The sequence below is a fragment of the Nuphar pumila genome, chromosome 8 (genome assembly GCF_984573655.1).
Source record: "Nuphar pumila chromosome 8, dmNupPumi1.hap1.1, whole genome shotgun sequence".
Classification (NCBI taxonomy): domain Eukaryota; kingdom Viridiplantae; phylum Streptophyta; class Magnoliopsida; order Nymphaeales; family Nymphaeaceae; genus Nuphar; species Nuphar pumila.
The window spans coordinates 22,374,286-22,386,114 of NC_143256.1; the positions used below are offsets into that span (position 1 = coordinate 22,374,286).

An 11,829-nucleotide genomic window follows, 5' to 3' on the forward strand; every position below is an offset into this window, starting at 1 on the left:
TAAATAAACAACTACAAATTTTAACCATGAATAAAGTTTACATCAAAATTACAACCAAGTTTTAAATACAACCATGAATGAAGTTTACATCAATATTACATCCATTGCATATTAAATTGTCCTCAAGACTGTCCAAAGCTCAACTAAGTTTTCTTCATTATCCGACAACTCATCGTCTGATGGCCTCTCTTCCTCTTCCTCTTCCTCTTCCTCTTCCTCTTCCTCTTCCTCTTCCTCAGCATGATTTTCCTTAAGGTCGTTGCCTACCTTCTTTTTCTCTTCTTCGGCCCTCTTTTCCTCCCCCTCAGCATGATCTTCCTTAAGGTTATTGCCTTCTTTCTTTTCCTTCATCTGAGCCATCATCACTTTGGTCCACTGTTGTCAGACCTTCTTCCTCTCACATTTATAAAATTTCATCATCTGCTTCCTTTGTATGTCTGTATCAGTATGCAATAAGGGTTATATTAGTAACTTTATAACAATAGCTTAAAATATAAAATAAAAACAACAAATATTCTACAATCAATGCATAAGCTACAATAAAATAAGGGTTATTAGTAACCTATGTAAAATTTAATTTTTTGCCTAAGCCCATGCAATGCATTTACATGAGGATAAATATTCAACAATCATATAGCAAGTCAATAACATGAGCATATATTCATTGAGTTAACAAACATATGTAAAGTCATTATGAGTTTGTTTGCTTAGGAATATCTTACACGATAGTAGCCTTCCAGTCAGTATAAACATCATAGCCAAATCACCTTGCAAAAATATGAACCTACAATACAACATTTAAATCGACGAGTACTTGAGAAAATAAGCACATTATTGAATAAGTAATGTTATCATACAATATCTCCAAGGTTTTGATCAGCAAGATCTGTAGACCCCGTGAAATTGTACAACCTAAACTTCTTCGCATTCATATATATTTTCCAAAGAACCCAATAATAATTACCCCAGATGACATAAATCAAGATCTGCAACATAAATCGAGTTTAAGGTCATTGTGCAATTGAAAATTTGTTATGTAAACATAAGCGTTAAACATACCTTGTCACATTCACAGAATAGATACGAGAACTGATCGGTCTCCAAGCAATTGTGAGCCCCTTCTTGATTTTTTAGACTTTCATGCATTTACTGTGAATTTCAATGTTTATTGATTAGTTTCTATTAGATGATAGAAAAACAACAAAAACATCACTTTCGAAACTCATAAAAAAATGCAGGGTAAGGTAAATAGTCTTTGGCAGTCGGGCATCATTTTTGGAATTCTCCATGTGCAACTTTTGAAGTCTCTATATGAATCTTTCTAGGTGTTGCATCATCAAAATAAGTGATATATTGATGTTAGATTTAAATGAATCCATGTACAATATAATAAACAAACAACCAAATGACATGTGATATACTTAGTTCACTGACTAACAATGTTTCTTCTCCTAACAAAAGTACTTCACTAATTTTTGGCTTTTGCATACCTTTTTCATTCTCATCACCCTATTTTCATCCCTAGTTGAAATTGAATATCAATAATACATAAATGTAAGTACCATTGATTGTATATACACATAACTCGAGACATTAATAATTATACCTCAACTACCTTAATTGAAACATTACTTGGGGATGGCGTTGGGGCTGGTGACCTGCGCTTGTAGGCCTTTCTTGTACCATGTCTATACGTAGCAAACATCATGAGATACCCAAGATATATAGAGCAAACATCAGACATTGGAAAAGTTCATTGAAAAATCTATATAAATTATAAAGCAATTTTGCAATAGAACTCATTAAAAACTAATAGCTAAATACTTATTGTGAGGATGTCATGGAGGTCAGAAAGGCTCCCAAGGACTAGAGGATGTCATGGAGGAGGGACTCTGTCCTCTTTGATGGCTCACTCATGCATACAAGGACTCTCTCCTTAGACCCTTATACTCTTTTTTCTCTTTCTATATGGTTCTCTTTTTTCTATTCTAACTGGGTTTATTGCGGCGGAATGCCGGTGGACTTAATTGGGGGATACTTCTCACCCAGATACCATCTATGTCTAGGCTAGTTGCTTCTCTTAAAGTTGCTATAAGAGTGTTTGATTTTGTGAATAAGCATAGGAGCTCTTATAGCAATGTTCTACAGGAGGCTGTTTTGCCTATTTTATTGTTTATATTCTGGATATCAGGTTCACATATTTTCCTCTGTTTTTACAAAGCTCTCCTGGGGTTGAATGATGTTCTTGATCAAGAGGCGATTAAACTATGGGATGATCTTTACAATCTAATGAATAGTTACAATGATGGATGGCTTTCCTCTGGTATGTACCTTGACAAGGATGTGTTACTTTAATACCACAGTAGCGGAAAGATTGCTTGGCAATTTATGTATGTAATTAATATGCCCTTTATAGGATGGTTTATACTAAGATTTAGCATTTAATTCTGCAGTAGAGAAAGAATGCTTGGAAAAAAAAACTTTATGGGTGTAGAATGAAATTTGGCCTATATGTAATTTCATATTTCAGTTTTTTCATACCTTTTACTATCCAAGATTCCAATAGCATTTATTTGAGTTGTTGCAAGACTATTTTTTCTTGCTATTCGTTCAGAGAGAAGTTTCCAACTACTTCAACAACCAGAGATAGTCACATGATTTGAAGAAGTTCATCAGCCAAGCCCATAGTACGTGAATGACAAAGATATTAATTAATCAGTTATAGCACCAAGATGTATGTTTGTATTAAGTGCATAGTTTGTTTAGTTTATTGATAGCTTTTTTTACATTGTTTGGTGCGAGAACTAAAATTGTATCATACATGTCTTGTTTCAGTATAGTTTGTCATCTTTTTGTGTCTGACTTTCTTCTCACGCACTTTAATCAATCTTTTTTTCTTGTCAAAATACAAGTTATGCCCTTGTTTGGAGTTTAACTCACAATGAAGATTAGGAATTCAGGAAAAAATTCCCTGTTAAAATTTTTGATTTGTTTCTTAGTGTCTAATTTTATGATTCTTGATGGCGTTCAATTAAATTTGTCTTCCTCTTCCATCTTTTTGTTAAACTTGCAATTTTTATGTATCAAATATTAAATAAAATATAGATTTACATAAATAAAACATCAATAACAAGAAAACATGTATAATACATCCACAACAACAACCAAACAAAGACCACTGATAGATCATATCTATAAAAAAAAGTTTAAAAACAATGGGTCACTCAATTGTGAGCAAAGGGTTATGAGAACCCAAACAACCCATGAAATGTTGACCGTATAAAAAAATGTGAATAAATATCATTGACCTATGATCTTAATGAAGATAACTTTGTTAGCAAATTCTCCTATGATCTTAATGAAGATAATTTTGGTGGACCTATGATCTTAATGAAGATAACTTTGTTAGCAAATTCTCCTATGATCTTAATGAAGATAATTTTGGTGGACCTATGATCTTAATGAAGATAACACGTGAGCATTTACTATAAAAATTTTAGGTTTTATTTTAATGTATTCTGGCTGTGAAAGAATTTACACACTGACTGTTAAATTTTGTTCATAGAATTCCGAATTGAAACTCATGTTTACTTGTATGCCTTGTATGTCTGGATATGAATGATGTTCATGATATTTAGAAAGTTATCTTCATTAAGATCATAGCTCAATAAAACCTAAAATTTTTATAGTAGATGCTCATGTGTTATCTTCATTAAGATCATAGGTCCAACAAAGTTATCTTCATTAAGATCATAGGAGAATTCGCCAACAAAGTTATCTTCATTAAGATCATAGTAAACATGACCTATGATCTTAATGAATAATTTATGTAATGCAAGGTCGAAACCTTTGCCATCTAGGATTAGGCAATTTCAATAGCCCCCAACACTCAGCATCACATTAACTTACACCCACATACCATAGGTCTTGTTAGATCATATCTCTGAGAGAGAGAGAGAGAGAGAGAGAGAGAGAGAGAGAGAGAGAGAGAGAGAGAGAGAGAGAGAGAGAGAGTATTATTGGATGTTAATGCATACTTGAATCTACATATTCATGGGCTGAGTAGTGCACATAAAAGCATTTTCCATGGTGCATAGGCAAACAGTAAAAATCACATCCCTTCCTCTTTTCTCTTCTAAAAAAACAGGGTATTTATAATCATTGCTGAAATAATGAAAGGATTTAAAGTCTTTGCAGATTTGTTTTCTTTGATAAATTGTTTTTCATGACATGCAAACGGACCCTTAATATCTCATTGAAGAGTATTCAGTGAATGTTTCGAGCTTGAAACCAGGTGGAGGCATGTGCCCGCGATGTTGTGCTGGTGGCGAGCTGTGGACCCAGTCGACGTCACCTAGGGTTTACCATTTGGCTACAACTGAATGGATTCCTTGTCATAAATAATAATAAAAATAATAATTGAAGACTTACTATCTGTGTCAAAAAAAACTAAACACTAGTTGACTATGAATTATTTCCCGTCTGAACTCAAGGCCTGGTTGGTGCATGTTTTCATTGAACGCTTTCTCATCTTGGCACTTTATGAAGCTAAAATCACTAGGCGTTTACCAAGTATCTTATCATTACAGTAGCATTTTACATGCCTCACATGAATATGAAACAAAATAGGCTAAAATTAAATGACCACAAGTGGGGTCAGCCTGAAAAGAAGGAAAAAAAAAAAGAACAGAGTTTAGGCATTACAAGTAGTGTAAGATGAATCCTCACGTAACACACTCCCCGCCTGCTTATTGTTATCTGATGTACAAGTTGACGTGGCCCATGAGTCCCTGTTAATCCAACAATTACCCCATTATTCATATCATAAATTAAGGTATTCATTTGGTGTATATGCATATAGGTTAATTTAACATTAAACTAATTATATTTAACATTAGATGGATTTATTAAAATGTCACTCTTAAAATAATAGCAATTTTTAAAGTGCAAAGTTATTTTTTAAAAAAAGTGTCTCAATTCCCTCTAAGTTCAAAAGACATATAATGCCCAAACAAATAACCATGCATTTTAAAAAAATATCACTTTTTCAAAGCATTTTAATCATTTTAATAAAATTGAATTCATCCACCGATAAACACAACTATATATATATATATATAGAAATTGAAACATATTTACTAAACTAATATATTTGCTGGCATAAACCAAGGTTTTCATAGGTTTTTTTGCAAATCTAACATTTGAGATGTATTATCCATTTGCTAAGAATCGAGTGTTGAATCATTGTAACCGGATCAAGAAATACGATTTATTAAGCTTGAATATTTATGAAAATTCTAACCCATTGATTTTCAACCCATAAAAGATCCTTCTTATACATTGTAATTGTAATTGAATGATCCAAGAGACTATTTCTAATAAAACTAAGTGTCCAGATCTCATTCTCATTCGTACAGTAAAATTTATAAAGAAAAAAAGTAAAAGACCTATAAAAATTTCAGTTCATATGATTTAACATGTTTTAGTTACCCTATATATATATATATATATATATATATATATATATATATATATATATATATATATATATATATATATATATATATATATATATATATATATATATAGAGAGAGAGAGAGAGAGAGAGAGATGGGTAGGTGCGAAATGATAGGTGATAAATGATAATGCTAAATGAGTTTTTCAAGGTTTTTTTATTTTATTTTTAAATTCTGATTGTACAAATGTGATTTATTTTCTTGATTTTATAGGGATCAGCTCTTGAAGTGTTCGATTCCGACACATGGGTGGGCTTTTATAAGGTTTGAAAAATCATCGGGCCAAAATCTTTTTAAACTTTTGAGGCTCCAAATATCATTTTTTTCATCAAAAATACATGATCCAGGTGTAGATATATCGAAACACATCTATGGGACCGAAACTGCAAAAAATACAACATAAGAGCAAAAAAAACTCATTCAGCACATATCATTCAGCACACACACATATATATATATATATATATATGAAAGAGGTATCATCGGACCCCCTTTAATCCATTAAAATCAAACTTGCACTCGTTGAGTGCATGACTTTTTTTTCATTTTTAGACCCTTTAGCGGCAGCGCATGGATGATCAGTGGTACGCGGTGTCCAACCAAAATCGGGTTTTTTTAGGTGTACAAGAAACGGGACCCCAACAACACATGGAACACCCATCACCCCCCACCCCCTCCTCCCCTGCTCCATCCAGATCTCCTCCTCTAGACTTGCACACTGGGAGGTATCACACAAGGAGGTGAGGGCGGAGGCGGCATTGGCCGAGGAAGGGGTGGGGACTGACACCATGCTCATCTTTGACGCCATCACCGAGATGGTGCTCATCAAACTTCGGAGGATTGAGGCCCTCGACTTTGCACAAAATTGGATGCTCAAGGAGCGTCCGATGTTCTTTAGACTGGAAGGGGGTTCAATTATAGGCCATTCTCTCTCTCTTTGTATATATATATATATATATATATATATATATATGCCTGTACAAATGTATTCTACATGATTGAGTTTAGAGATGCTTGAATTTAGAGGAGTACTCTTTGATTGTCCGAGTAGGTCTCTCTTCCTGAGAGCATTTTCTAGGTATAAAAATTAAAAAGAAAGATACAACTTATAAGGTGAGAGATGAAGTATAGTGTTTTTTTTTTAAGACCGCTTTAACAATATACATGTTATTATGGTTAACTATGCACATTCATGTACGAAATCAAAAGCCTATTTCAAAACAAAGTTTCGAACATGCATATCGGACCTTTGAAAACTCTTTTGAAACCTTATTCAAAAACCACATTCAAAATTGTGCAAAATTCCCAAGACATAATAAAATTTGAGAGTTATACAATATGCTCCTTTCCAAAACCAATCTGACTCTACTAAAAGGGCTTCTGGCTGTAAACAAAAAAGTGACACCTCAAAATGATAGGCCGGACATTTGGTATGAGAAAAATTAGCTCATTACCAATTAGTAGGAGGTGTCAAGGGATAGAATTTATGATAAATAAGAAGACACGGTTAAGACTCGGGCCCGACCCGAGTTTTGATTAAGAACCACAACTTTTTAATGTAAAAATGATAAAAATATTGTTTGACTGGGTATGGCCCAGGTCTGGTTCACGTAATATGGGTTTTTCTTATGATGGATTTGATTAGACCCAGATCCAGACCTAATACCTTAACCAAAAATTGAGACCTGGGTCCGAACCAAACCCGACCCTTGACACCCCTACCAATTAGGGCCGTAAATGGATCAGATTCAATACAGATGTAGGTATTACCCAATTCGATCGATCAGATATACTGCGAGTCGACCGTATGTAAGAAGTTATTTACCTAATTCAGATCCAATTAGTTAAATTAACTAGCTAATCAGGTATGAGATTACCATGTAAAAGGATTTGGATCCTAATTGGATTGTCAATCAAATCCGAATCCAAAACAGATCCAAAGTCAGTAGGATAGCTGACCCAAATCCAATTGATTGATATACCGTTAAATGACCATTGCTTGGCCTGATTTTTTCCATGTTGAAATCAGATGACAAGGATGGGAGATCGGCATGCTTACTGTCCACTCATGGCCTTGAATGCGTCGTATATGCCCCACTCATGGTGCCCACCATGAGAATTCTCAGCCACAAGCCTTTGGTGCATAGTGAAACCAGGCCCATCTTTTGCAATGCCTGAGATACAAAGTCACATTCATAAGGCATGACCCACATGGAAGAACTGGAAAGATGCCTAAAATCTTGCAAGTTTCCAAGGCAATTGATGATTCAGAGAGACACAAAGAAGATTTGACTTGATAATGATCAAAGAAAAATCATGGTGGTGGTACTCACAAGAGAGAGACTGTCATTGTCACAGTTGTTTATCAAGGACACCAGATTATCAGCAGGATGGGAAACCAAGGCACAAGCCACCCCTGAAACATAGCCTGCCAAGAAGCTCACCCCCAACTGCACTCCCCTGGGACATTCCTCCTTGGGGGCACACAAAACGTATTTGTAGATCCCTTCTAGTGTCTTCTCAAAGCATGCAAATTTCACCACATTGCCTGCACATTTCACTTGTTATTTGCCATGATTTTGAAGAAAGATAACAAAAAAATGCAGAAGATGAATAAACCCAACAGCAGAAAAGAAAAAAAAAAAAGACCATAAATTTATTTTGAATGACAGAGGAAAATGGTGAACACACCAAGTATATAGTTAAACATAATTGGTATGAGATCTATTGCTTACATGGTATCTGCCTTCCCCATAAAGGTAGGATCCCATTGTATAGTCTGCAAAAATAAAAAGAAACGAAAATATTCAACAAAAGAAAATATCATATCATCAATGGAAAGAATCAGAAAAACCAAAAGACACCAACAAAAGAAAACATCTTTACGCGTACTGAAGCAAAATTGTAGAACCATGGTTGTCTCATTTAATCAATAAAATCTAACGATTATTGCGAAGCAACATTAAACCATGAAGAAATTGAATTAAGTGGCACGAACGGATGAATTGAATCACATTGAATTTTTAGGAGTGACGATAAACCTTTCCTACCTACCCCTTGAAGCCTTGACCCCTCACAATCTCAAGGGCAGCTTGAGGGAAGGCAATCCCGAAATCCGGATGGGTCTGAACCCTAACTTTAACCGCTTCAAAAGGGCACAGAAATATATCTGATATAAACTCAGACCAAGCAGAGCCAACCATGCACACAAGTGCCTTATGCCCCTCTTGGCAACGAGTCATGCCTGCACATGTCACCTTGAAAAACTCATACAAGCCAAACTTGACTGCACCTGGACACTATACCCTATCAAAGTGGGGACCCATCCCTTCAACAGGGCACCTGCCCCATATCTGCTCACCACTCTTCTTAGAGTATATCCCATGCTCACATGCTTTGAAGGGTTTGCCTGCAAACATGTTTTAATTAGTATATAAAGGACCAAAGGAATACATACATGCTTAAGGGCAAGTATATGTGTCTTCTATTCCCTGTATATCTAAGGATGTATAGTATGGCTTACCTGCATATTGCATTTGATAACATCAAGAGGGGTGACTCCAACGTGAGTGAGACCAGTGCTTAGGGAGCCTCCAAGGATGCAAGCAATGTAGAAATCTAATTCAGACATGGTTGTGAAGATCAATGAAAGATGGTTCTGATGAAGATATGAGGGATATATACAGAGGTCGGAGAGAGAGAGAGAGAGAGAGATTCGCATATGCTATATGAATATATCGGTAATTAAGGGGAGGGTGGTGTATATTCGCCCCCGATGATTCACTGAATCCCACGTCTGTGTTCGGGGGGTCGAATGAGCGCCACATATTTACGCACATGGGGCTCGTATTCCCGTGTATGATGACATAACTTTGCATCGGACTCTGGTATTGTTGCAAAGACTTAATCACCCTTACTTGCTTTTCTTGCCCTGAAATGACGGTTCGAGGAAATGAAAAAATATCCTCCATTCAAAAGTTGGGAAACTACGGTTCGAGAAAAGGACAAAAAAGTCCTCCATCCAGAAAGTTTGATGTTAACTATTTAAAGTGGAGACATTCTCTATTCATTAAACTCCTACACCATCTGCTGTAACAGTAGCTCCCATTATCAACCCAAACTTTGCCTTCGTCTCCAGTCGAGGTTTCCGCCTTGTTTTTTATCCTGTTTTACAACACATTGTCGCCTTCTCGTGCTTGCCTTGTGTTACAAAACATTTTTGTGTCTTCTCTTAATTTTTGCTGTCGTTAGGCATTTTGGAAGAAAGCAATGATGCACAAACATTCCAACCAGTGACATTAAGGCGGCGTGAGTAGCTTTCCATCTCATCATGCTATCGATGAAGAAGGCATGTCGTCTTGTGTGCCATTAAGGCATTGTTTGGTTATTGCAGGTAGATCTTGTTCTTACGATGGTTGGAAACTTATCGATATTTGTAAGACGCTGGGACCTATAGACAAGAATGCTTGTTTACACATGCTAGGAAGGGCCTCTACCCCATCAGGTATCCTACATTCACTCATTATATGCATTGTATCTCAAACCGTTGTAATAGTAACATACTCCCGTTTTTATGAGATATATCGTTGTTAGTTAATATCGATTTGTTTGTTATTTTGCTCGATTTCTTCCGTATCGATTTGTAATTTATTGTGCAATATATTTATCGACCTTTTAGATATTATGGTTTTGTATTATCGAGTTGTAAGTTATTATGCTGAACTGCTGTATCGATTTTCACTATATTATTCGATATTCATATCGCTTTGTAAGATATTATATGTTTTGTAATATGTATTTCTAAGATATTTGTACACAGACTATGAAAACGTGTGTATGCAGAAACACATCGTTACACGCATGCGGGGGCGATTTTCGCATTCATACCGCTGCTCTGTCAGCGATTTCTATTGAACTTGCTTTACAGCCTCGTGGATATAATGAGAGCATTATCGTCAACACACATGTACGACATGTATCTTTTATTGGCATGGTAAGTGACAACTCTATGCTCAGTATAAGCAAATATCAAATCGCACTTGCTTTGATATTGTCATTCATTAAATCGTTGCTTTGACTTGCTTAACCTTATCAGTATTCGTTGTTATATACATCCTGATTAAATCATAGTAAACGTATGCGCTTGCTAACGCAAATTGATATATTGCTTACAAAACATTTCACTTCTCTTCTTTTTCGTTGTTGTTAGGCATTATGGAAGAAAGCAATGATGCACAAACATTCCAACCAGTGCCATTAAGGCGACGTGAGTAGCTTTCCATCTCATCATGCTATCGATGAAGAAGGCATGTCGTCTTGTGTGCCATTAAGGCATTGTTTGGTTATTGCAGGTAGATCTTGTTCTTACGATGGTTGGAAACTTATCGATATTTGTAAGACGCTGGGACCTGTTGACAAGAATGCTTGTTTACAAATGCTAGGAAGGGCCTCCACCCCGTCAGGTATCCTACATTCACTCATTATATGCATTGTATCTCAAACCCCTGTATTAGTAACAGACTCCCATTTTTTGTGAGATATATTTTTGTTAGTTAATATCGATTTGTTTGCTGTTTTGCTGCAAACACCAATTGATATATTGCTTAAAACTTTGTTGAGCTTATCATCAGGTTGTAATAAAGATGATGTAGCTCAATCAATTGAAAGATCTGGAGAATTGAACATCTATACTAATGACGCAATTGAAGAATTGAACATTTGCGCTAATGATCCACATGAAAAGAAGGGTGCAGGCATTAGACTCACTCTTGACTTGAATGTTCCAGTAGAAGAAATGCAATTCAATAATGAGGTAGATTACCATGACAGTACACATAATAAAAGAGTAGGCATCGGGAATGTAAATGGAAGTACACTAGACTTGAATGTTTCAGTAGTGGAAATGCAATTCAATAATGAGGTAGATTTTGATGTCAGTACACACAATAAAAGTGTAGGAACTGGGAATGTACATGGAATTACACTTGACTCTGTTCCTGTAGAAGGAATGCAGTTTAATAATGAGGAAGCTGCATATAAATTTTATAATGATTATGTCTTAAAAGTTGGCTTCAGTGTGAGAAGATTTTTTTGGTCAAAAAATACACAGGGTGTCTTGGTTAGAAAGACGTATGTTTGTTTCAAGCAAGGTTGGAAGAAATCAATGAGAAATCCAACAAGGAATATGCCAGAATCAAGATGTGGATGTCAAGCGAGAATGGTTTTGAGAAGACATCCGAATGAAAAATTTGTAGTTTGTACTTTAATCAGTGATCATAATCATGATTTATCTGCATCATTTATGACTCCTAT

General features: G+C 35.4%; 1 pseudogene; it reads right to left on the minus strand.

The window, feature by feature from the left end:
- The window catches only part of LOC149829780 (uncharacterized), a 45,082-nt pseudogene extending 35,934 nt beyond the window's left edge, over nt 1-9,148 (minus strand).
- Nucleotides 9,149-11,829: the final 2,681 nt, after the last annotated feature.